The 27,836-nt window shown below is 35.8% G+C and overlaps 1 protein-coding gene across 5 annotated transcripts in view; it reads left to right on the top strand.

Annotated features, from left to right (window-relative positions):
* The first annotated feature begins 787 nt into the window (after positions 1-787).
* The window catches only part of LOC135081056 (uncharacterized), a 239,828-nt gene continuing 212,779 nt past the window's right edge, over positions 788-27,836 (top strand). For 4 of the 5 annotated variants that reach the window (XM_063975770.1, XM_063975769.1, XM_063975768.1 and 1 more), the window contains exon 1: positions 788-1,385. The gene's annotated coding sequence lies outside the window, so the exon portion shown is untranslated. The remainder of the gene's footprint in view (positions 1,386-27,836) is intronic. The other variant, XM_063975771.1, reaches the window with a different exon arrangement.

Raw genomic sequence — 27,836 nt, forward strand, 5'->3', positions numbered from 1 at the left:
GTATGGAGTTTGACAGATTTTTGATGTTTGTCAAAGTTAAAATAAAATGGCGCAACTCAGCCTTAGTGATTATTTTCATGTATTGTTAGTGAATGCTTAATCAAATCGAATCGATTTCGACCTCCGACTAATTAAAGAAAAGGAATAATTTGTAGGTACTTTATGCTCATCCCTATTTTATAATAGGTACGTCGAAATAACTAAGTTTGTACATAATTATTACCACGCTATATTAATTCTAGAATCATTAAAACAGACACAACCTACATAAATAAATTTTCAAGTTGACCCGCTTAGAAAACGAACCAGTGACCCTAGGCTTTGACAAGGCGATCTCCGACGGGCGCACCACTGTGTTTTGGAGGATATGATGACTCATCGCTATGGCATTCCCTGTGTAAATGTAAAGTAGGCATAATTTCAAAATAAATCAAAAGAAATACAAATACCTACGATTAATTTTATTTTATCAACAAGCAAATTTGGACAACTTATTTTATAATCAAGTTAATTTAATTTCTTTTAATTGAACCATGTAGGTACCTACCTACTTAGATATTTTATGTTGATTTACGCTTCAAAAGAATCATTGTCGACAAAGTCTTGTCTACTCCGAAACGAATCTTACTTGGACACAAAAGAAAGTTTAAATAAAAAGTCCAGTCAAAACATTTAACTCCCTTCACAAGAATGAAGTTGGCCGTAGTTTTTGCAAACTAACTTAGCGCTAGCTTCACTCGCGTGTGACTCGGACTGGCTCCTTCGAGCAAGCGTCCGTGACTGTTAACAAAAACAAACCCGTTTATTGACGTTCGAAACTAACTTACCAACACGCATAGCGCCATAATTTCACAATGAACCCAAAACAAACTAACATAATAGCGGATTGTATTGTTATAATAATGTCAACAAAGTTTTTACTCTGTTTTAGAGCAATCGCCGCGGCAACCTTGCTAAGTTAAGGAGCGCAACAGTTTGTTCCTGCAACGCGCGCGCGTGCTCTTCTTGCATTTTGTTAGGTTATATCTCCGCGCTCGTCTAACCAGTCGTCCGGCGTTGTCTATGCGGGGTTATCGCGTCGCGTTTTTGTCCGTAAACTTAAACTTGCGTCGATATTTACCGAGAAATGTTGTATATTGTCACAAAACTAATTGTGTTGGCCTAATGTGATGTTGCGGAGTGTGTTTGTGTATTAGTGTGGATGTTATCAAGTGATTTAAAGTGCATTTTCTCAGTGATTCATCTGTTGAACGAGAAATTCAGTTAAGTTCGTCATAGATGTAGTATGGTATGGTTATGATGGTGTGTAACAACGAAAGTATTTTGTGAACGTTGGCATTTTTGGACCCGCTCTATCGCTTCTCAAACAAAGATTGAGGAAAAAGGTAATGAATTCTTTTATTCCTTTTCAGCATAGGATTCTTTCATCTTAAAATTATTAGTTCGGCTGTATGACTAAGCGGTTGACTATTTGACGCTTATAGGATCATAAGACCTTAAAACCTACATTACTATGAGTTGCAGCGCGCACTTATTAATACAATTTACTAGTTGATTTTTATTGACCTCAATATCGTTAAGCAAGCGTGTAGGTAGGAGATATGCCTATCAAATAATACCTATGTATAATTTAAGACTGATTTACCTACTTAAATTAGTGCAAGACAGGTTTATCCTAGTAGCTGAAGAATAATGCCAGATAAATACTGTATTTGTTTTCATCAATCTATCTTGTCAGTTGAATTCTTCCTAGCAACTAAGTATTGTAAGAAAACAATGCATTTTTGAAGGTCAAAAGCAAGATAAGAAATGCTTTAAATAAACGCCTATTTTACCTTTGTTACAAAACCCGTTATGTAGACAATTACTTGTCCAATATCACTAGTAGTTATGAATCAAATGGTTTATTAAAAACTACTGAATCATGGTCCAGCTGTTGACCTGTAGGTATTTTATTCATTCCTATTTGGTAGATCAGTAGGCTTTGAAAAACGTGTCATCGGCTATATGACAAGGATAGCACTAATGCCATCTCTGTCATTTTGAACGATAACGATTTGATGTTGTTTTGTTTTAAGAACCCTCGCCACTTAAAAGAATTTCAACTGACTCATTCTACTGAAGGAGCTCTGAGAAACAAGTCGTAAAAACTACTTGTTACGAAGAGAGGATGTCGTGTGGTTAACAGTTAAGTTAGATTAATTTTGTTAACTTAACTGTTTGTTGTGCACGGATGGCATGTTATAGGCGCTGGTTTGCAACAGTGGTAGGTAGGTACCTAACTAAATCTATATCTATAAAAGCGAAAGCTGCTGAACACTGATTGATTGACTCACTCATCACGAAATCTCAGTAACTACAAGTGCTAGGAGTCTCAAATTTTGCATGGGGGTTGCTTTTAGAACGTAGGTGCTCACTAAGAACGGATTTTACGAAACTTCACCCCTAAGGAGGTAAAACGGGATCCACGCGTACGAAGTCGCGGCGCGGCGCGGTCCGCTAGTTTTAAATAAAACATAAAATACATAGGTACATAGGTAGGTACTGGGTCATTCCATCGTTTCGGGTGTTACGTTCGTACACACATATTCAACAATTTCTTGTATTTTGAAATAGTATTTTAATAATGTTAGTGCCTTAATCTGTCCGTTTTTAGTTGTTTTATCTAAATAATAAAGTTTGTATAGCTTAGAATGTAGGATAACGAAAATATGAGCCGAAAAGTGTGCGTTTCGGGCGTTACGAGATTTTGCTTCTATGTTCTGACTGTTGCTGCATTTACTCGAAATTTAGCGAATTTTCTTAAGGAATCATACCTAAAACTTACAGGACTTCTAAAGTATGAAATTTACAAACCATGTAACATACAATCACTGTTACATAAAACGTTTTACTATTTTTTTATAAATTTTTTCTTTGTTTCGGGTGTTACAATGGTTCTGTTTCGGGTGTTACGAGTACGAAAATCCAACTCGTTTTATCGATAAAATCGGTGTTTTATTAGTCTCTAGGTACTACAAAATAAGGAGTACAACAAATAAACACAAATAGAGCGAATTCTGGTTTGAAATTACGAAGCAGCTTTTTTTAAAAAATATACAAAGTTCGAGTTTAATTTTTCCTCAGCATACAGCTTTTTCTATTGTTTTTGGCTTAAAATAGCATTACTTTAATTTATAATTACGATATTTATTGGAAATGTCGAACATCGAGGCTTTTTAACAATACCTTAATTTTAGTGTGAAGTCGACATTTCAAAAAAGTCTTAAATAGAGAAATATGACTCCTTTTCCGATGCCAGCGCTAGTGGGAGGTCGAAGGAGCCTCACAGTAATACTTTTTGACTTCTCCAAGCAATATATACGCATTATCGACATATAAATAAAAATGTAATACCCGAAACGTTTCGGGTGTTACAGTTTTTAATCAAGAAAAAAATATACTAAATTAGTATCATGCTCAGATATTAGTTAGTATTTGAAATCATTACTACCATGACCTTACTTTTACCAAATATTGTTACCCTAATCCATGTGTAAGGTACAATAATAAAACAAATACCTGTTTTTTTGTTTCGGGTGTTACATCGCCGAAGTATCAAGAAAACACACTTAAAACTTGATGATTATCAATTTTTTTGGGACTATGACGCTATCTACCAATACTATGATAAATACCCTTAAATCATATAGTGGCAAAACGGTTCACAGATTGATAGTTTTTTTTAAATCGTATTACCAATAATAAGAGAGAAAATGATCATTCAAACAGTTGACTTAAGTATAGACTTTGAAGACTTATAACTTAAAAATTACTTGTTTCTTCCAGATTTTTTTTGTTGCACATTATAATTTGGAATGTTTACTTTCAAAATTCATCAGATTTAATGTGAAAAGAACATATTTAGTTTTTCGCCCTCGGTAACATTTGTCATGTAATGACCCTACTTCTAATAAGAGATCACCAGGCCTCCCCAAACAAAGGCAAGTAAACACAGTCATTGCTGTGTATTTCAAGGTAGGTAGCTACCTACAGTCGACAGACTACACATTTTTACAAAAACGTACCTACTCGTACCTATTACAGGGTCATTCCATGACAAATGTTACCGAGGGTGAAAAACTAAATATGTTCTTTTCGCATTAAATCTGATGAATTTTGAAAGTAAACATTCCAAATTATAATGTGCCACAAAAAAAATCTGAAAGAAACAAGTAATTTTTAAGTTATTAGTCTTCAAAGTCTATACTTAAGTCAACTGTCTGAATGATCATTTTCTCTCTAATTATTGGTAATACGATTTAAAAAAAAACTATCAATCTGTGAAACGTTTTGCCACTATATGATTCGAGGGTATTTATCATAGTATTGGGAGATAGCGTCATAGTCCCAAAAAAATGGATAATCATCAAGTTTTAAGTGTGTTTTCTTGTTACTTCGGCGATGTAACACCCGAAACAGAAAAACAGGTATTTGTTTTATTATTGTACCTTACACATGGATTAGGGTAACAATATTTGGTAAAAGTAAGGTCATGGTAGTAATGATTTCAAATAGTAACTAATATCTGAGCATGATACTAATTTAGTATGTTTCTTTCTTGATTAAAAACTGTAACACCCGAAACGTTTCGGGTATTACATTTTTATTTATATGTCGATAATGTGTGTATATTGCTTGGAGAAGTGAAAAAGTATTACTGTGAGGGTCCTTTGACCTCCCACTAGCGCTGGCATCGGAAAAGGAGTCATATTTCTTAATTTAAGACTTTTTTGAAATGTCGACTTAACACTAAAATTAAGGTATTGCTAAAAAGTGTCGATGTTTGACATTTCCAATAAATATCGTAATTAGAAATTAAAGTAATGCTATTTCAAGCCAAAAACAATAGAAAAAGCTATATTCTGAGGAAAAATTAAACTTGAACTTTGTATATTTTTTTAAAAAAGCTGCTTCGTAATTTCAAACCAGAATTCGCTCTATTTGTGTTTATTTGTTGTACTCCTTATTTTGTAGTACCTAGAGACTAATAAAACACCGATTTTATCGATAAAACGAGTTGAATTTTCGTACTCGTAACACCCGAAACAGAACCATTGTAACACCCGAAACAAAGAAAAAATTTATAAAAAAATAGTAAAACGCTTTATTTAACAGTGATTGTATGTTACATGGTTTGTAAATGTCATACTTTAGAAGTCCTGTAAGTTTTAGGTACGATTCCTTAAGAAAATTCGCTAAATTTCGAGTAAATGCAGCAACAGTCAGAACATAGAGGCAAAATCTCGTAACGCCCGAAACGCACACTTTTCGACTCATATTTTCGTTATCCTACATTCTAAGCTGTACAAACTTTATTATTAAGATAAAACAACTAAAAACGGACAGATTAAGGCACTAACATTATTAAAATACTATTTCAAAATACATGAAATTGTTGAATATGTGTGTACGAACGTAACACCCGAAACGATGGAATGACCCTACAATAACATAAAGTGCCATTATTATTTAACTTGTCTTTACTTATCAAGTTCCACAACACACGGACATTTGCCGGATTGCCGGAGGCATTTCTCAGAATAACCGGACTCAGGCTATTTAGGTTTTTTTAATTGACCCGACCGGATATCAAACTGGTGCCTGAGGCGATTATGTACTCCGTCTGTCCATCTTGTAACTAGCTCTTTTTTGTTCATCATCATGTACCATTATCCTATCCATGACATTGACAGCGAGGCCGTCAATACAGGATCGCTGGTTCCGATTTTTGCCATGTTGGAAACCATATAGTTGAACGATGGTAGCACCCCCCTGTCATTGAGTTTGGTGGGACAGTTCAGCGTGGGTCATATATACATATGTACCTTCTATATCTGTCCTCGTACTACTCGTACCTATAAGTTTGTTATGAGAGTGTTCACCTTATGAGCCGTTGTCCGAACATTGAACTGTCACTGTTGTAGACACAAAACGCATAATATTATTATGTCAATCAAAGTATCTACCTAATACAGAGTGAAAAGCTTAACTTTACATTATAAACCCCTTGATATTTCGCCAAGGCATTAAAATGTGGGAGGGAGTTGTGTTGGCGTGGGGAAGCCCCTAGCAGAATTAGGTAGATTAAAATAAAGGTTGCATATCATAGCTATAAATAGATCTATTCCAGACACCTCATTGTGTAGACCAGTGTTTTTCAACCTTTTTCATGACGCAACCCCCCTAGCATGAAAAAATTTTTTGCGACCCCCCGACCCCGTTCGCTTTTTTTCATGCCTTTTACGAAGATGTTGTAGGGACCGAATTTTTCAATCTATACAACATTTATGCTGAGTTTTTTTTTACTGAGGTAGTTTTTACGACCTCTCGCGACCCCCCTATAGAGGCTTCGCGACCCCCCAGGGGGTCGCGACCCACAGGTTGAAAAACACTGGTGTAGACGACAGCCCATAAGTTGCGGAATTGCGTAGTTTGAAAAATTTTACGCCCGTATTCACAAACGATGCTTGCTTGAAGTAGCAAATCGAACGCACAGCGTTGAATAGAGCTCTGTGATTGGTTCATGTCACCCTGTGCTTCCACGCGCACTGTGAGACCTCATAGTAATGTTTGTGAATACGGGCGTAAGCCTATCTAGATAGACGGAATTCTTGTTTAAATTTATATCAACCTAGCTAGTCAGTCATAAGCAACACACCTTGAATAACAATGACAATATTTTAATTTATAATCAGACAATAAAACCTCAAAGGATAAAAAAAATCAACAAAAAAAAAATCCGGATAAACGAATGCTAATTTTAAAAACGACATCGTGCAAAATGCAATTATCTCTATGAAAAGAACGTCGTGGTTATTTAAGATTGAAAACACAAAAAATAATGAAATAAGAATCTCAGAAAATATGTTTATTCTTTGAGTTTTGGCTGCAAATACTGATGACCAAGAGCGAAGTGTTTTAAATAAAAATACAAATTTTGATTTTTCAAAAAAAAAAAGCGCTCTTGTTCAAACCATGTTTTGGTCTGGTAGACAGTGCTTCTATTATTATTTTCACCAGGATGTAGTATAACGGGACTATTACCACCTCTCGTTCCCACCGCTGCAACTCCTGTGTAGCCAGGATCTACAGCTTGACCGCCCTGAATGTATGCCATGTTTTGACCTTTAACTAGCATTACAGTAGATACTTCGTAGAGACAATGTTCCTTTGGGGCAGAAACGTTCTCGAGTGCCGACCACGTGCCGGAAGACGTAGCGTGGGCAGACCTCCTACTAGGTGGACCGACGATCTGGTAAAGGTCGCGGGAAGAACCTAGATGCGGGCAGCGCAGGACCGTTCATTGTGGAAAACCTTCGGGGAGGCCTTTGTCCAGCAGTGGACGTTATTTGGCTGAAACGAACGTTTTTTTTTTCTTAAAAATTTCAACTAGCGTGGTAGCAAAAACAATGTGTAGCATTTTTAGTGTCCGACCGAATATGGATTTTCAGCCGAAAACGGAAACGAAAACGAAGCTTCGGCTGCAGTCTCATTTTCGGCCGAAAACGAAAACGAAAACGAAAATGACCTTCAACTCTCTTTCAATCTGTGATCAAATATCTTGTAAACAATATGAAATTATGTAAAAACTTTGAAAACCGATAATGTTTTGACCAAAAACATAATGACGTTTGACAGTTGATTTTGATAAGGATTGATTAAAGAAAACCGGCAATAAAACACTAAAAATTTAATTATGAATTCTTAGTAGAGTATTATTTCCGGTGTATATTGAAATATTGGGAAGTAAAGAAGAAATAAAGGGTGTCAAGTGGGAATTTTTCAACTTCAAAAATGAATACAAATAAATCTAATGATTTTTTATTATTTATTACTAATGTAAACTGGAGTTTAACAATGCGGATTTAATTTTTTATAGGCAATGTCGTTTAAATGACGCCCGTTTTACTCTAGGCACTCTCACAGCCGGACCCTTACATTCGCAACTATGCGAGAGCAAATCGCGCTAATAATTTTCCTGCAACTTCACGGCAGATATTTTCTTTCAGAACCTGAATTATTTAAGGTTTTTTTACTGTAAACTTTTGACTTGAGATATCCCCACAAGAAAAAGTCGCATGGTGTGAGATCTGGTGACCAAGGCTAGGATATGTCCCTGTACTTGATGATCATTTATTCTCATCGAGGTCCTCTCCGTGTGTGAGACACCTTCTTGCTGAAATAGAGTTCCGTAGTTGTCCGGGATGCAGTTGCAGTTGTGGTATCAGACATTCATCGATCATTCGACAATAAAATTGACGTGTTGATTTATGCAAATTCCGCATAATTTCGTCTTGAACTTGGGCCACCCGTTCGGTGTCGCTGCTGATTTTGATGGGTTTGGAGGAATCCTGTGGACGACTTCTTTCTTGCTTGAACTTTTGCACTCACGATGAGGTAAGTTGTGTGCTTGTGCCATCATTCAATCGCTGAATATTGAAATGAGTACGAAAAGCGCGACGCACTCGATCCATGATTCGTCGCATTTCAAATACTTATTGCTCAACTGCGAACGCTCTGTAGGCTCCCGACCAGTGACTCATGGCGTATTTCAAATCCGCATTAGACTCTATTTTGAAACAATTAAACTTAATGAAAACTCTTTGGTTTTTTTTGTATTCAATTTTGAACTTGGAAAATTCTCGCTGGATACCATTTACAACGTAACCTCACTTCACAACTTCAAAAGAGTGTGACATACCGCGTTCGTTTAAGTCTGATTGGAACCATGAGTACACCAGATTCACTCCCGAAGATATCGGAACGATAAACGTCACCATCTTATTCACGTATTTCTGATATTCGGTTTGGCCGAAGCTTCGGCTGGTTTTTGGCCGAAAACGAAAATATGGCCGAATGTCCATTTTTTGGCCGAAAATGGCCGAAAACGAAAACGAAAACGAATATTCGGTCGGTCACTAAGCATTTTATTGTGTTAAGCAATGGCTAAACCAACACATTCTATGGCCGACCGGTCGGCAGACTGGTCGGTCATCGACCTACTGTGGCCGAAAATAAGGTTTTATTTTATGTAATATCCTGTACGAGAAACTTGCTTGTCAAGGCGGTTTGGGTATGAAATATGTCGCGAGGTGTCAACCCTGTTCTAAATTGGGGCTTAACTTTTTTATAGTCTTGCAACACTTTATAAAGTCAAGTCACAATTTCTTTATTTGTATAGACTAATAACTACTTACAGATCGTCAAATATTTTGCTCTTAAGGAGCCTCTACATGTCTCATAATCTTTTTACCCTACCAGCGCTTCGAGACCAACATTTGGCAAGTGCTGAGAAGAAGCGCCGCAACTAACTCAGTCACCACTGTTAGTCAGTACTTGCTTATTTATAGTCTTTTTCACCTTGATTCCAGTGACACAGTCAAATTTTAACAAATTTTCCGTATAAGGCAAAACTCTTTGCAAATATTTTGAAATATCATTGACTTTATTGTATTAAACTCGTTCCTATAACGTTATTACACTGAAAACAATTCCCAAAGCCTAAACAACGCATCGTACAGTTAAATTGATACGGTCTTTGTAGGAAGTTCTGAAGGCTCTTTACTTAAAATGAACTTTGAGAGTTTGGATCGGCGGCAATTTAAAAAGTTAGGGCATGCCATAAAAAGGCTTTTTATTTTGATAAAACACCTTAACTCCGGCGAAATTGATACGTACAATTACAGTTATAGAACTTCTTTAGAACTCCATGTTATTGTTATGATTGAAAATGGACTAAAAAATGGTTCATTGCTCTTATTTTTGATCTCAATTGCACATCAGAATACAATTTTATTGCAAAATAGACCTTAATACAACCTCATAAAATGCAAGTTTGTGTTTCGCTCGTCTTCACCATTTGAACTTGATCGGTCTCGATCATAATCTATCTTCATTGTACTCTATTCGAGTTTATTGAACTCGAGTCAATAAGATGATACGATTAATCGGATGCCAATAGAAAGCATCGGAAGGTCCGTTTGAACCTTTGGTAGTATTAGCACAGAATAATAATAAGTACTACGTACAGAAGTTTTACTTCGCGAAGGTATTTAAAAAAAATATGCTCAATGGGTCATTCCATCGTTTCGGGTGTTACGTTCGTACACACATATTCAACAATTTCTTGTATTTTGAAATAGTATTTTAATAATATTAGTGCCTTAATCTGTCCGTTTTTAGTTGCTTTATCTAAATAATAAAGTTTGTACAGCTTAGAATGAAGGATAACGAAAATATGAGTCAAAAAGTGTGCGTTTCGGGCGTTACGAGATTTTGCCTCTATGTTCTGACTGTTGCTGCATTTACTCGAAATTTAGCGAATTTTCTTAAGGAATTATACCTAAAACTTACAGGACTTCTAAAGTATGAAATTTACAAACCAGGTAACATACAATCACTGTTACATAAAACGTTTTACTATTTTTTTTTTTATTTTTTTCTTTGTTTCGGGTGTTACAATGGTTCTGTTTCGGGTGTTACGAGTACGAAAATGCAACTCGTTTTATCGATAAAATCGGTGTTTTATTAGTCTATAGGTACTACAAAATAAGGAGTACAACAAATAAACACAAATAGAGCGAATTCTGGTTTGAAATTACGAAGCAGCTTTTCTTAAAAAATATACAAAGTTCAAGTTTAATTTTTCCTCAGAATATAGCTTTTTCTATTGTTTTTGGCTTGAGATAGCATTACTTTAATTTCTAATTACGATATTTAATGGAAATGTCAAACATCGAGACTTTTTAGCAATATCTTAATTTTAGTGTTAAGTCGACATTTCAAAAATGTCTTATATAGAGAAATATGACTCCTTTTCCGACGCCAGCGCTAGTGGGAGGTCGAAGGACCCTCACAGTAATACTTTTTGACTTCTCCAAGCAATATACACACATTATAGACGTATAAATAAAAATGTAATACCCGAAACGTTTCGGGTGTTACAGTTTTTAATCAAGAAAGAAACATACTAAATTAGTATCATGCTCAGATATTAGTTAGTATTTGAAATCATTACTACCATGACCTTACTTTTACCAAATATTGTTATTCTAATCCATGTGTAAGGTACAATAATAAAACAAATACCTGTTTTTTTGTTTCGGGTGTTACATCGCCCAAGTAACAAGAAAACACAGTTAGAACTTGATGATTATCAATTTTTTTGGGACTATGGCGCTACCTACCAATACTATGATAAATACCCTCAAATCATATAGTGGCAAAACGTTTCACTGATTGACAGTTTTTTTTAAATCGTATTACCAATAATTAGAGAGAAAATGATCATTCAGACAGTTGACTTAAGTATAGACTTTGAAGACTAATAACTTAAAAATTACTTGTTTCTTGCAGATTGTTTTTGTTGCACATTATAATTTGGAATGTTTACTTTCAAAATTCATCAGAATTAATGCGAAAAGAACATATTTAGTTTTTTACCCTCGGTAACATTTGTCATGGAATGACCCCAATGTCATTAACAATATGGTGTAATTTAGCTTGTCTCAAGAGTCAAGCACCATTTTGTTGACAAACGTCAGTGATCGGCACTGCGCCGAAGCTATAGGGCTGACTTCGGTAAAATGATGTGACGTGAGGTGCCAAACGGCGGAAAATGGTTGAGGAAATATACATGATTTAGCAAGAATTATCATGAATAATATTAACTAGTTACTTATTTACCTCTCAGTGTAACTTAAAAAAATACATTCTGTGTTTTTATTATTATTTAGGCAGTTAAATACTGCACAGTATTTAGTACACCATTTTCTTTATTTTCTTCCATCATACACAAGAATACGCGTGCGTGAGTCAATGTTCGCTAGTATGTGAGGCCTTGTCGAATAGTATCCTGTAGGTGGGCCATCGTGCGTGTTTTGTTTTCGATGTAAACTCGCGAAGATGAACAGGCCTGGTATTAGCTGGTCAATGAATTGAAATAATCACTTTAGGAGCCACTTCATGTCCAGTTCACCTGTTTTTGCGGAAGATTTCTTGCTGTAAAATTAGTCTGTCTTACCTTTGTTACTTGTCCTGTAAATGGCGTAAATAAATACAATGAAATAGATTCTTGAATTAATGCTAGTCGTTAGGATTAGGACAAGCTAGATTTGGGACGTGTAAGTGCCCTTAAAAGGGCCTCTATAAGAATTGGAATTTGTGCAAAAACGACCTATTAGTCAAACATTGAGTTATTTCAAAAATGAACACTCAAAAATTGAGATTGATCTTACTTTAACTTTGACAAACGCCAAAAATCTGTCAAACCCCATACAAAAAGCAACGGCCATTGTTATAGTTACGGTCAAAGTTAGGTGTGCAACTCAGCCTAAATATCACAAAGGCTTTTAAACATGCATAAGTTTGAATCAAGTTTCTGCATAATTTCAGAATACCTAACGATAACCCAAAAGGCAAATTGCTGAGTAAAAAATCCTCTGGACACTATTGGAAAAGAATGGAAGACAATTTTCTAGCTATCAGTGAAAAACTCACAAAGACCGTCCACCATGCCATATCTCAGCGCAAATCGCTGTTTTTGACTACAAAACTCGTAAAGTTACACAGAAAACGGATTTATGCACAGCGTAATCTCGGAAATTACTTTTGGTCTATTGCCAAATTAACAAAGTAGTTCAAGTTTAATTTCCTGTAAGTTATTCTCATTTTCGTCCTGCCTAATAAAGTTGGGCGGCTACTGTGATACCGTCTTATCCGATGACTCGAGGGCTCTTGAGAACGTGCTCAAGTATCGATACAAGCTTTGAAGGTGTCACTTCACACTCGGTTCTAAACTTAAGAATATGGGGCGAGATTTGCATCACAAAAAATTTTCGCGTCAGCATATTTGGTACAGTCAGCGTCATAGTTCGTGACATCTAAAGTACTATAAAGTTCCCAACACGTCTTTGTTAAAATTGAAATATGGCGGTTATCACACTCCGCCGCGCTCCGCCGCTGTACGCGGGACGACAGATTTAGTCATTGTATGCAAGTACCTCATTTTGTATAGAAAACACGCGCGGCACAACACACTGAAAATGCGTCTGCGCGCGGGATTTTTTATATGAAATCGCGCGGCGCAGTGTGATAACCGCCTAAGGTTGTCATTAACTTTTTGATCACTGGACACGGTACTTTGGATGTCACGAAATATTTGACGCTGACTATACAAATAAGAATATACGTTCTTGTTGCAAATTAGAACCTATTCCAACCCTATATGACACAATATTAATTGATTTGATGCTGTGACCTGTATACAAAAACGTGTCCAAAGTTTGGGGTCACTTTTTGTTCGACACGACCTGTTTAATTTGTGCTCGTTAGGGCCATGTGGATATATCGCGGGTTTTGAACCAAATGTTTGCACATTAAAACAAAAGCGTGTATTGATAATACAACTCTATGGCTTTTGAAATAATGTTTGTTTTAACTTTGACCTGACGGTATGTTTTGGATCAATTTACTACCGAATTCTCGTAATTTTAGTTCAAAAAGATTGCAGTTCTGTGAATGACAAAATATTTAAACTTTTTGCATGAAGATAAAGATAAACTTTTATCTAATAAATACCACATTTTTGTTAAATCCTTGGAAGATTTAATCTAATAATTTAAGTACTGAGTATCAAACAGCGGTAACAAAATGCTTCTTTCATTATCTTTAAAACAGTCCAATACAAACAGATACCTTAATTAAAACGGTAATGTGGCTCAGAGAATTAAACCCCTTTAAGGAACCCCGTATAATTACTTCCGCGTTCTTTAAACAAATGTTTCACTTCACTTGTTAAAAAAGGAGATATTATTTCTTTGAAGAAATTGCGCGCTAGCCAGTTAAAATCTACAAATTAAATATCTAATTGATCCAACTTGAACAATGTTAACAGCATTATTTTGTTCCGGCAGTTAGAGGTAAGATAGCCAGTTCCTCCGTGGTTGAGGATTCCGGGTGAAGCTCGCTTCCACCTTCGGCTTGATCGTCACTTACCATCAGGTGAGATACAGGCCAAGAGCTTCCTCGTTGTGGATAAAAAAAACCTTGCAGAGCTATACCTGTTCATCATCATCATTTCAGCCACAGGACGTCCACTGCTGAACATAGGCCTCCCCTAATGATATCCATATCGCCCGGTTGGTAGCGGCCTGCATCCAGCGCCTTTCTGCTACCTTTATGAGGTCGTTGTTCCACCTTGTGGAATGACGTCCCACGCTGCGTGGCCTCCACTCCAGACCCTTGCTGCCCCATCGGCCGTCAGTTCTGCGTACTGTGCCCTGCCCATTGCCACTTCAGCTTGCTAATCCGTTGGGCTATGTCTGCGTTTTAGTGGCGTCACACTGTACCTTACAAACTAAATACTAGAGATGCAATAGGTCTCGTCTATCTTTTTTTTTATGCAAGACAAGGCAGGTATTTGACCGCAATCGCACCTGATGTGAGATGCGGTCTAGGATGGTACATACATTATCTGTTCTGTAAGTGCCTAATTCACTCACGCCTTAAAAAGGCTCGGATTATAGTGGTCAGGAAAGACAGCAGCAGGCAGCGAATACCATGAATGAACGATGATAAAAAAAATAAAAAGAAGGTGTAAGTTGACGTTAATGATGATGGCTGGCGATTAACAGTTAAACAATAACTGTAAGAGATGTAATTAGTGTTTGATTAAAAAACTTTCTTGCAAACCCGTCTTTAAGAAGTCTTTATTAAGATGGACATTTCCGCGATACGGTTGTTTGTTAAGACCAGGAACTTACAGTTAAAATTAGGGTAAGCTGGACGCTCAGGGTGACACACGAATCAATCACAGTGCTCTATTCAACGCTGTGCGTTCGATTTGCTGCTTCGCTTAAGCAAGCATCGTTTGTGAATACGGGCGTAAAAATGATTGTTTTCTTTACAAACAAATTAAATACTAATTTGAATACCGAATTCTAAACAAGGATAAGTCACAATTAACTTTTAACCCTTTGAAAGACTGGCCACAACCCGCCATGTTTGTCCAACTCAGATAGCCTAATTATAAGTTAATAAATCCAAACTTTTGGAAACAGTGAATTACGTAGCTTCTTAATTATAATTTACAACGTTACACTTTGAAGGTTCACAATTAGGAACGTCAGCCATTTTAATTGGAACAAAGGAAAAACAGTGATTGTTATTTAGGTTGAATTTTAAGTGAAAAAGTATTTATTCACTTGCAGGATTCTTGAGAAAAGCAAATTGCAACTGTTTGATTTATCTTCAACTAGCTTTTGCCCGCGACTTCACCCGCGTGAAATTTAGTGCCACAGATTGGCATAAATTATAGCCTATATGTTAATCTGGGTTACAAATAATAATACTGTAAAGTTTCAACCAAATCCATTCAGTGGTTTTTGCGTGAAAGAGTAACAAACATCCACACAAACTTTCGCCTGTATAATATTAGTACGATTAGTAGGATTCGATTAATAAGAGATTTCAAGTAGGTATGAGTCATAAAGTCTAATAATATCATAGCCAATCAATAAGTTAGCAGATCAATTAATACAGAAATTGTTTTGATTAATGTAAAAAAAAGAGGATTCCCATTCTAATATTTAAGGTCAGGCTGTTACGCCACGAGTCCAATTTCATAATAAAGAAATGAATTGCAAAAGGATCCAGATGATTTGGACTGACACGGGGTAAAGCTTAAATTTGATTAAAACCTGTCAAGTGTGAGTTACATACGCGTAAAGAGGGTTCCGTATATTTAATTTTTGTGTTGAGCTCACAAACAGCAAAATCTGACACGCTTTAATTAATCACGAACTTTTAGTCGCAAAACTTACAATTAGGTTTATGTGTACAAATTGCACTCAAGAACCTATGTATGTCGTCCTTTCTTCCAAAACTTTGACTCTGTTTAATCACAAACGAAGTTAGTTTCCAAAAAGACCAAAAATCTCTTTGACGGACTTTCAAATTGCACGTTTCAACGTACAAGTTGAGATTACTTCAGAAATTACAAAGTTTTGCTAAAACTTTATATTTTAGTTTGACTATTAAAGTGTTACATACCTCTGAAATCTTCTATAATTTGGGTCACATTCCTCATTGTAGATTTGACCGCCTCTGTGGTAAAATCACATATTTCAGAGAGTGGATAAAAAATGACATAAAAACAATTCATTCATTCAGGTGTGTTAGTAACATTTATTTAACCTTTTAAAATTACTAAATCCTTGTCGCATTCTTTAACCTTTTGCAAGAATCCAAACCATCCCACATCATTATTGACTTTGCCCGTCAAACAATGTAACCCGCAGCTTTAGGGATGTGACATTCGATAATTAATCGATTGTTTCACTTAGCAACAAACAATTATTCCAATAATCGATTGTAAACGGAACTATTTCCACCTCTCGTTTCCACTGCTGCAACTCTTGTGTAGCCAGGATCTACAGTTTGTCCCGAAGGTAAGTTTGTCCCGAAGGTAAGTTTGTCTCAGAGGAAAGATAAACTGTCATTGTACTCGCGACGAAATTAACCAAAAGAACATAAGAGGAGTTTGAAGTTACGACTCGACTTATCGAACGAATATCGATTGTAGTGATCTCAGATCACGGAATATAAGAGAATATTGCGAGTAGGTCAAACGCGCGGGACCTTGAAACATTACACCTTTTTTGTGTTAGCCATAATTAACTGCGTAAAGTATCGATTATCACATTCAAAAGGGTATGACGTCAGAAGACGCACATGTTGACGTTAGCGACCGTCATTCACTTCCCGGCTAGTTAAAGAATCTCATGACTAAAAAGTAAAAATAACGGAAGTGAAAAAGATTGATTCTTTCTTACTAATTGATTGTTTGTAGTTCACATGTTTTTTTTAAATAAATTTATAAAGGTAGCAGAAGGTGCCGGATGCAGGCCGCTACCAACCGGGCGATGTGGAGGCCCACTCGTATGTTCAGCAGTGGACATCCTGTGAAATGATTATGAATCATTTAATCGAATGAATGTGTCATCATAATCGATTAACATTTAACATCCCTAAAGCTCCTACGCAACAAAGAATAAATCACAACCTGAACTCGTTGTAATTAGAAAAGTTCGTGTATTGTGTGGCGAAGGTCCGACGTTAAACAACGGCTCAAATATTCAATGGAAGGCAATTTAATTACCTGTAAAGGTAATGGGGGTAAATATCAGAACGATTTTAATAACGAATTGTTCCGAAGTTTCGAAAGCCTTCGATCTAGTTATTAAATTGTAGTAATTTACTCGTAGCTGTGATCCAATCGAATATTTGTGAGGCCCTAACATATTAATTACTAGCGGCCACCCGCGAATCCGTACGCGTGGATCCCGTTTTACCCCCTTAGGGGTGGAGTTTCGTAAAATCCTTTCTTAGCGGATGCCTAAGTCATAACATCTACCTGCATGCCATTGCCACCCCGATCCGTCCAGTGGTTTGGACTGTGCGTACGAAACTCCACCCCTAAGGGGGTAAAACAGGATCCACGCGTACGAAGACGCGGGCGGCCGCTAGTTTTCTAAAATATAACTCAAAGGTGACTGACTGACTGACTGACTGACTGACTGATATAGTGATCTATCAATGCACAGCCCAAACCACTGGACGGATCGGGCTGAAATTTGGCATGTATGTAGAAGTTATGACGTAGGCAGACGCTAAGAAAGGATTTTACGAAACTCCACCCCTAAGAGGGTAAAACGGGATCCACGCGTACGAAGTCGCGGGCGACCGCTAGTAATAACATAAATAACTTATTGATAAGTAGGTAGTTGAAGTTAAAACCTACATTGTTTAACCGGCCACTCCTTACTTGCTATCTGTATCTGCACCGTTAGTCTGGGAATACTTGCATTTTGCAATAACCACTCCTGTCAGTAAGCAGCCGTTATCAAACATGTTATCAATATTATCGGACGTTATCGTATCGTTTCAACGGATGGCACTGTTGTACTCGGCTAAAATGTTTAAGGTACGTCAGAATATATTTATGTTATGAATTGTAGCATTTTCTAGAATCAAATGAAAGAAATCTGGTGTTCTGTTAAATAGGTACCATACAATTTTTAGTTAATTTTCTTTTGAACTCACAATAGTTATCAATTAGTTACCAATCCCCTAACTAAGGCTGGGTTGCACTATCTTACTTTGACTTTCAACGTCAAAAATCTGTCAAATTCCATACAAAAAGCGCCTGTTATCGTTATAGCTACGGTTAAAGTTAAGTGGTGCAACTCAGCCTAAATAATATAGAGCGAGATCGGATAACGTACAAACAAACATAATAAATACATTAATACTATACTTACTACAAGTCAAAGGTCAGTGGCTCAGTGCTCGTGTTCATCGAAACAACATTGATTTGTCGCCATCGGAATTCGAACCCGTACCCGATACCCTTGTAGTCAGCCACCACAAGGCTCTCAAATAACTAGCGCAATAAACAATGCACAGAATGTAAACAGAATCTTAATTGCTTCAATAACTGCTTTTTTAATTACGATAAGTAATTAAACGGAAGATGTAGGGCAGGCCTCCCACTAGGTGAACTGACGATCTGGTGTTGATCTCAAAGTACCTGGATTGCTCGTATACTAGTCGTTATGGAAATCATTGGGGAAGGCCTTTGTCCAGCAGTGCCCGTCGTTTGGCTGAAACAATGAATGATGAAGTAATCAGTGATTCGTCCAGCACTTCTGTTACAAGAAAGACCCTGCTGGGCAAGTAAGTGGTCATCCGCTTTGCAATGGAGGGAAGTCAAACCTTAACTTTGAACCATGTTCTTCTGATTAATTTCGTTGCGAGTCCAATGACTTTAACTTAACAAACTTGACCTTCACTGGTTGGGTTTTTATTGGCGGGCAAGCTAGAGATCCTGGCTACACAGGAGTTGCAGCGGTGAGAACGAGAGGTGGGAATAGTCCCGTAAGTTCCTAAGTGGTCAGCGCTCGTATTCCGACCATCCTCGAACCGAGCGGCCTGTTCTTTAGCGATGGGAAGCGTCCGGATGGAATGTCGCTTGTTCCTTGGGAGATGGGGAGGCCTTTAGACTGGGTTGCACCATCTTATTTTAACTTTGACAAACGTCAAAATTCTGTCAAACTCCACACAAAAAGCACCGGTTATCGTCATAGTTACTGTTAAAATTAGGTGGTGCAACTCAGCCTTAGTGTGGGACACCACTTGCGTTGACGCGCCCTCCCATCTCCCTCCCAACTAGCACAAAATAGCTGTAAAATAGCTGATAAATAGATTTTTCCGGTTCCTTAAGCTGGTTTAAGATGCTGTTTAAAGTGCTGGCTAAGCGCTTATGCAGCTGTTTTAAGTGTAAAAGAGGACCATATTAAACAGCTTTATTCCTTAGAAAGGCTGGTTAAAGTATTTATGAGAGTTGATTATTAGCTGTACTAAGGCTGGTTAATGGGTTATTATTAAGCTAAACGTTACGCTTGTGCCGCTGTACATCTCCTATACTGGTTTTAGTTTGATATCTTACTTAAATTAATCTATTCATACGTATAAAGAATAACAGTTTTAAAAAAAGCAATACTTGTATTGACAAATAAATACATGTGACATGTGTAATAAAAACTCGTGAAGTTTTATAAATATTGGTAAGTATTTTGTGTTTGTTCATCTGCATTAAGCAGTGAACTAGTGCGAGGGTCAATTTATTGTGAAATTATATATGTATTATAGTTAAAATTTCTTCGCGCTCTTAAATAGAGTTGTTTTGGGGAAAAAAATATTTACTTATTAAATAAGTAATTATAGGTTATACTATGTTTGCGATTATTTACCCAAAATTTGGGTTTTTCGTAAGTATAAGTTACATAAAATAGCTAACAGGAAAGTTTTTAGTCATTTTCAAAGCTGTTCTTGTACATAATTTTCGTAAAAATAGGAATTGTGAATCCATGTGAAGTAAAAAAATGGCGTAAAATTTTAGACAGCCTTAATACTTAAAAACAGGGCTTTTAAAGCCACAAGCTTGTCAAAAATCTTAAACAATATTTCATAAGGGCAATGTGTGGTGTATGTTTAGAAGAGAGATTTTAGTAAGGTTTTGGCTGTATGAAGATCTTTCAAGATTACATTTTAAGCCTAATAGTGCAGCGTTTTAGGGTACAATACATAAAATAGAAAAACGCTACATAGGTCCATGTTGCAACAGTTATTAGGTATATTTAGGGTGAACCACGATCGAAAACTGAGTTGCAAACATTTACTTACGTAGGATCACACACAATCACACAACCGAGTGTAATCATAATACAATGCAATACGAAAATAATACATGTATAGGTACTTAGATCCTACTTCCTACTAATCCTACTAATATTATAAATGCGAAAGTTTGGATGTCTAAATGGTTGTATTTTTGTTACTCTTTCCCGCAAAAACTACTGAACGAATTTTGATGAAACTTTTTAGTATTATTTTTTAACCCAGAATAACGTATGTATAGGCTATAATTTATGACGATATGTGACAAACTAAATTTAAATCTGATCTCATTACAGGTTGTACGCGAACAAAATGAAAATTCTGCTAATTTATCAAGAGATGAAAATGTTTTAGAAAGCGTTGAAAATACTGCAAACTTGCCTCGTAGTGAAAATGAAAATGCTAAGAATAAAATATAGGATGCGATTTTATTTATTAATATGTCATGACAATGTAGCTTTCCTTTCATTTACATTTTTATTGATGATAATATTGATCAAGTCTTTTCTCATCGGAATGATAACAAATAATTTTGAGTAGTTACTCAAAATCGGAATGACAACAAATAATTTTGAGTAGGTAGTTACTTAAAATTATTTGTTGTCATTCCGATGAGAAAAGAATAACACGTAATCTCGGGACTAATTTTGTTATTATTACAAATAAAGATTTTACCCACCAGCAGGTGGGTTAAAATAGCTACATTTTTAATTACTACGAGTATTATGAATCCGAAATTTAAAATTTATTGTCTGTCTTATTTTTAAATATTGAAAGTAGGTAAGAATAGCGTATGTAACAATTTCAAGGCCCCTATACCTAAAACAATGATAAACAGTATTAGAAAATACTTACTTAGAAGTAAAAATAAACTTAGATAAAACTTAAGTGTTTTTTTCTTACATGAACACCCATTTGAATTTTAGTTTTTCTATACATATGTTGTACCTAATCTCTATAACGTGTGCAACAGAGGCAATAAATAAAGTCGAGACTTATATTCAGAGCAAACTAGTTTCAACTTTACATCTTGAGGACCAAAGATTATTTCAGTACCTACGAATGCTAGGCAGATAAGTCTTGAATATATTTAATCTAGATGATTTTACAGGATATATGAACATTAGGGTGGAGCGTCATTGTATGGTTAAAAAAAAAAGTTACGTAAACGAACTTGAATACCTGCTAAAAGTTGCATGAGAGCAAGATAATAACAAGGATATTTTTATTTTATTTTTAAAATGTATTTTTTAGCCCTCTACCGTCGTTTTAATTTAATTATTTTTTATTGTATGGCAATTTTCTAAAATCTGCCTATTATTAAACAGAACAATGAAAATAGAATTAATTTAAATGTGTTTTGTAAATAAAAAATAAATTTTGTGAATTAAAAAGTTTTATTCGAAAAAACACTATTAGAAATAATTAAAAAAATATGGAAAAATCACAAAATTTAGATTTTTCTTAATTTTTATTTAGAACATTGCAATTCAATTGGTATTGAAAGATGCCATTATATTGCTAGTTCAGTTGTTTCCAAATCCATCTTTTGCTTTAGAAACATTCACTATTTTAAAATTAATTCATATCAATGAAAGGTTAACTTCCGATTTTTGAATGCTCTAATACTCCTGGTACTTTGTTGTCTTTTCTTGTTACCATTATTTGTCTCAAGCTCTCTGATATACATTATTGTTTTTCATAGTACATCAAAGCCAACAAAGGATGCTTAGGGTGTGCAAAAAACGTGACTCTTTGAATAACTCGTTTAATTAATTTAAGTAATTTTCTTAACATTTGATTACAAAGACTTTAATAATGTAATCAATTTCAGTCTTGCTTTGCTTGATCTGATTTAAACTTCCTGTTGCTATTTTTCTAAATTTTTCTGATCTAGTGAAAATGCTCTTTCTAATAATGTTATTTCTCATCTTTTGGACAATTACAAGTGCTCAAATTACTAGATTTATAAGAAAACTATCTAATAGTTCTTGTATGCATTTTTTACATTGCTGTAATTTAGCGTTGAAGTTATCTGATTGTTTTGGTTATGGAAAGCGAATGAAATGTGAATTCGTTGTATCGTAACATAACAACAGGCTAAGAAGTTTTCCTATTAGTTTCGACCAAAATTTGAGAAATACAACGGGCTGTTTACCTTTTTTTATTATTTCCGATTAGCGACTCGCCCCTGCTTCGCATAGGTAGGTACAACGTAATGTATTATACTTAAAAATCTTCCTCTTGAATCACTCTATCTAATTTAAAAAAAAACAGGTGTGAGTGGTAACACTGATTAAGGTACAAAACAAATAAGGAAATCCTAAAATAGGTCCCTACGAGTGATAAATTTCGATTTTATTTTGACTTTGGATGAATAAAATTAGACAACGCAATTACGAACTATCTACTTGATTCATAGTTATTAAATTTTTAGCGTTTAGAGTCGCATCTCAAACTAATTTGAAAATTATAAATAACTTGAAAAAAATTATTTATAATTTTCAAATTAGTTTGAGATGCGACTCTAAACGCTAAAAATTTAATAACTATGTAAAAGAGCTGTTTCATCTTAACTGACAGTTAAATATTTGCAACAATATTTCTGTTAGATGTAGGGTAGGTATACTTAACATTGATGAAACAAACGCTGGCTGTAACAGCGTATTACACTTGAAAATTTCGACGGGTTCATCCAGTGTCTAAGTAGCTCAGTTGGAAGAGCAGTCGCCCGGCAAGCGGAAGGTCGTGGGTTCAATTCCCGCCTTAGGCAGTTCGATTTTTTCAAGTTATTTATAATACTTGATTCATATCAGTCAACTAAAGATAAAGACATAAGACAAAGATAGAAAGAAGAAAATAGGTAACTGGACTAATTCTGATGTCAACAGTTCAAGTTGCAAAGTTACGCGCTGACTGTGAGTTTTGCTTATAATCGGCGCTTTTAATAATGTATTGTTTTAAGTTTATGACAAGCTTATAATGATTTACAAATATTTTTTACGATGTATATTATATTTAAAGTACAAAAATATATTATTTATCAAATAAAACCTATTCTAAGGTAATTTATGATTTTTGCAATAAAGTCCTATTTTTTCATTTTTATGAAATATTCAAAAGCCAGTAGAGGGCTAAAAAATGGTCGCAATATTTTTTTATTTATTTTTCTCGTAACCGTTGCAACAAGATGCAACTTCTAAGAGGTATTCACAAACGCAAATGTAAAAAAAAATTTTTCGCTCCACCCTAATGAACATATCCGTCAAGCCAGTAATTTTATACCCATGAATATGAATAGCACTGTTTGATGTAATAGATATGTTTTTTATTTCAATTACATGGTAATTTTTTGGAAGAAAGTATTTATTTATCTTGCGGTTTAGTCGACAGTATAAATGTAATAAACTGTATAGCTAGAAAGAGCAAACTCAGTTTCGCTTGAACTTTCCGAATCGGACTGGTGTTGTTGAAAATTATTATCAGATTGAGTGATTTTAAGTATACGGAACCCTCCACATTTAACGTCAACGCTTGACCAGATTCCGGTTTGTCTAAATCGGTTTGTTCATTTCGTTTGTTCGATTCTTCCTCGTTAATTATCTGGCTTGTGATGGCTAAATATTCTTTTAATACTTTTTTCTTAATTGCACCACTTCTTTTTCTGTATTTCCATGATTTACGATCCATGATTATGAACACTAACAGACCAGTCGCGAAACCCGTAAGCGTATTCTGTATAAGGATTTACAATTAGCCGTAGTACAGCCTTGATATTAATAACGCTCTTCGTTGTCTTACTTTTGTAGGCAAAAGCTGTTATAAAGTTTTGATCTAGAGTCTTATAAAACTGTACTTATTAAGGTTTTAAAATATTCCACTAAACAGATTATTATTTGTTAACAATCTTGACAATCTTTTATCAAGCTTAAAGTTTTAAAACGAACACGATCAATTCTCTTTTACATCTTCAGCCTTATTTTAATACACTATAAGACCACAACACTTGAGAAAAGTTAGTAGCTGTAAAAAATACAGCTTTAATCTGTAAATTTGATTTCCCTAAAACTTTTATAGGGTTCATAACTCGATATCATTTATGTAAAGACTGTAGTACAGCTAAAGGCCTTTATAAATCTAATAAATTCTGTAAACCAGCTAGAACACTACGCAAAATCAATTATAAAACCTTAATTGAACTATAGGCGGCAATTTGACTTATATCATCCCATTAACCTGCTAATGTGCTAGTTGGGCTTCTACCGGCGTCAAGGGTTCGGCTGCTGCTTCTGTAGGACCTCAAGCGGCGCAAATATGAAAATCTCAATGAGACGATTAATTAAACAGTTAAAATATTTTTAATTGATCTTCAGCTGTCTTGAAGTGGTAGCTACTTAACCGGATAAAAACGGTAGACCGGCACTAATTATCTGTGTAAACCGTTAATGATGAAGAAGCAAAAACTTATGCCAAAGGAATCCGGGATTAAATCGGCTGAATGAATTGAATGAGGTAACGAAACGAATAATTAGTTTTTTTGAATATTGTTAACTGCTAATCATAATTGGTGCTTTGTAATGTACTTTATTTAGGTCACACGCAGCACAGCACTTATGTCTTTTTGTAAATTGTAATCTCATTAAAGTATTAATTAACATAAAGTAGGTACCTACAGTTTAAAACATTTAAGTGTTACAATAAGAAGATTATGTATCTAGAAGACAAACTGATGTTGATTGAGGACTTAGTGTAGTTGTAAAACAACGTTTGTCAACGGATATTGTTTACTTTGCAATAAACTTCCACTTTGGGCCTGATCGTCACTTACCATCAGGTGATATACAGGCCAAGAGCTCTTCGTTGTGGATAAAAAAAAAAGATCACATCACCACAGATGTAAATAATTCCGTGTATGGTAATGTCTGTTGACGTTTTTGTTTATAAAATTGTCAATTTCGTAGGTAGACTTAGCAGTGCGAGACGACAACTGTCAAATTGTATGCTCACCGACTGTCAGGGACTTAAGTCCTTGCTGTAATTATTTAACCTCAATTTCATATTGAACTTAAGATAATGATGTCAAGTGATACACTCCAGTGGAATTCCGATATTATCTGCAATAAGTGCCACAGTGGCAACTGTACTCATTTATTGAGTTCTCGTTGTTGACATCCTTGTTGATGAGACACATCAAACCTGACACTTGAAATCTTATGTAGTTGTAATAGAACAGCAATAAGTGTCGTCCACCCACAAGGTGGACCGACGACATCGCAAAGGTAGCAGGAAGGCGATGGACTCAGGCCGCTACCAGTCGGGCAACCCCAGGTGCCACCTGCCTTGTTTTGCAGAAAAAAAACATGGATAGCATTGGGGAAGGTCTATATTATTCAGCAGTGGACGTCCTGTGGCAGAGATGACGATGATGATGATGATGATGACGAATACGTGTAAAACAGAGCATGTTTTTTTTTGTATTAGGCTTTTAAAGACGGGCAGCGCAGGATCGGTCTTTGTGGAATTATTTGGGGGAGGCCTTTGTCCAGCAGTGGAAGTCGTTTGGTTAAAACAAACTCGCTTTTACACTTCCCATTCCCATCACTACTCCTTCAGGACAATAAATAAGTAAATTCAATGAAATTCAGTCGCCATTTTCAATTGCCTGAAAAATCCGGCCTAAATTCGTTAGATGCTCACTTAACTTATAATTGAAATCAAGGTCTACTCCCAGTTCTGTTTAACTTAATAACTTAACTAGAAGATTCAAACTCGAAATAACTCATCCCGAGACTCGAATCTCAGTTTCCGTAACAGCTTCAGAACTTTCAGTAAAATTCGCGTGAGTTGAGTCTGTACTGAGTGACAAATGACATTTAGAAGTTGAAATTTAATTAGTCTGGCACTTGACAGGGACTGTTAACGACGATTCTAATTCAGTGAAGTGTCCAATCATATTTGCACGGAAAACGGAAAGTTTGGTTATTGGTTCTTTGTTATTTTCTGTATGTCCGCAGAATTGTATAGAACAATATTTCACATACAACATGAGGTTTTCGGATCGATAGCTGTTAATTAATATTCAAACTTTCATAAAGTTCCAATTCCATAATAGTCTGTAGGTCGTTTTCAGGGCACTCTGTCGTCTATTTCATTTCCATAAAACACGTCGTTTATTTCAGAATAAAAACAATTAATATTATTCATAACAGTCTAAAAACATATTAATCTTTTTTTATGACAAAACGTAGCCTGCGCTCGTATCTCCACTAGGTCCAAATTTTGGTACACTTAGGCTTGGTTGCACCATCTTACTTTAACTTTGACAAACGTCAAAAATCTGTCAAACTCCATACAAAAAACACCGGTCATTGTCATAGTTACGGTTAAAATAAGTTGGTGCAACTCAGCCTTAGAGATCGGCAGGTCAGATTTTGTCTAACCAAAATTCACTAAAATTAGTTCATCGGAGATCTATTTTCGCATTTATTATAATGTTACTTACTAAGCATATTTAAGTATATCACGGCTATTGTACAGGCCATTTTACAATAATTGACACAGCATATCAACGTAATGGCGCGCAATGGTTTGGTTCGGTCACACATCAAACTGACACGAGACAAAGCATTGCTATTGTACTAATGATCTGCTTGCTAATTAATAAAGTAATTAAGTTGTTAATGTCGTGTTACTGTTATCTAATACAATCTACAATTTTGTGGTTTTGTTGACGAAAAAACGGGACATGACCTGATTTTTGTTATGTTTTTACTAATAGCATAAATGCGAAATTAATGTTTTTGGTAATTGTTAAGTTTTCACATCACGAAAATTCATCGTCATCATCATCTCAGCCATAGGTTGTCCACTGCTGAACATAGGCCTCCCCCAATTTTTATTGTAGTTCGGAATCGGATGTTCCATGAATGCTAATACTTGTGAGTAGCATTATTATATTATATCATTGTCTTAATTATTTACGGGTCGCTTACTATGGGCCTCATAAGAAGGCTCAAGGTCACCCAAAGAGCGATGGAGCGTGCTATGCTCGGAGTTTCCCTGCGTGATCGAATCAGAAATGAGGAGATCCGTAGGAGAACCAGAGTGACTGACATAGCCCGCAGAATCGCTAAAATCAAGTGGCAGTGGGCAGGGCACATAGCTCGAAGAGCTGATGGCCGCTGGGGCAGGAAAGTTCTTGAGTGGCGATCACTAGCCGGAAGACGTAGCGTGGGCAGGCCTCCCACTAGGTGGACCGACGATCTGGTGAAGATCGCGGGAGGTGCCTGGATGAGAGCGGCGCAGGACCGGTCTTTGTGGAAACCCTTGGGGGAGCCTTTGTCCAGCAGTGGACGTCTTTCGGCTGAAACGAACGAACGAATTATTTACGCATTAAAAATATGACACACAGTTATCGCTGTAAAATAAACCTTCATTAAAAAGTAATAAGGTTTTGAATAGATCTCGTTTCTCACACCCACAGTTAAGACGTGTCTTTTGTGTCTTTTCAGCTGAAGAACCTATGAGGACATACTGAGAGGCTCTTTGTTAACACG

Source organism: Ostrinia nubilalis, chromosome 19 (genome assembly GCF_963855985.1).
Source record: "Ostrinia nubilalis chromosome 19, ilOstNubi1.1, whole genome shotgun sequence".
Classification (NCBI taxonomy): Eukaryota; Metazoa; Arthropoda; class Insecta; order Lepidoptera; family Crambidae; genus Ostrinia; species Ostrinia nubilalis.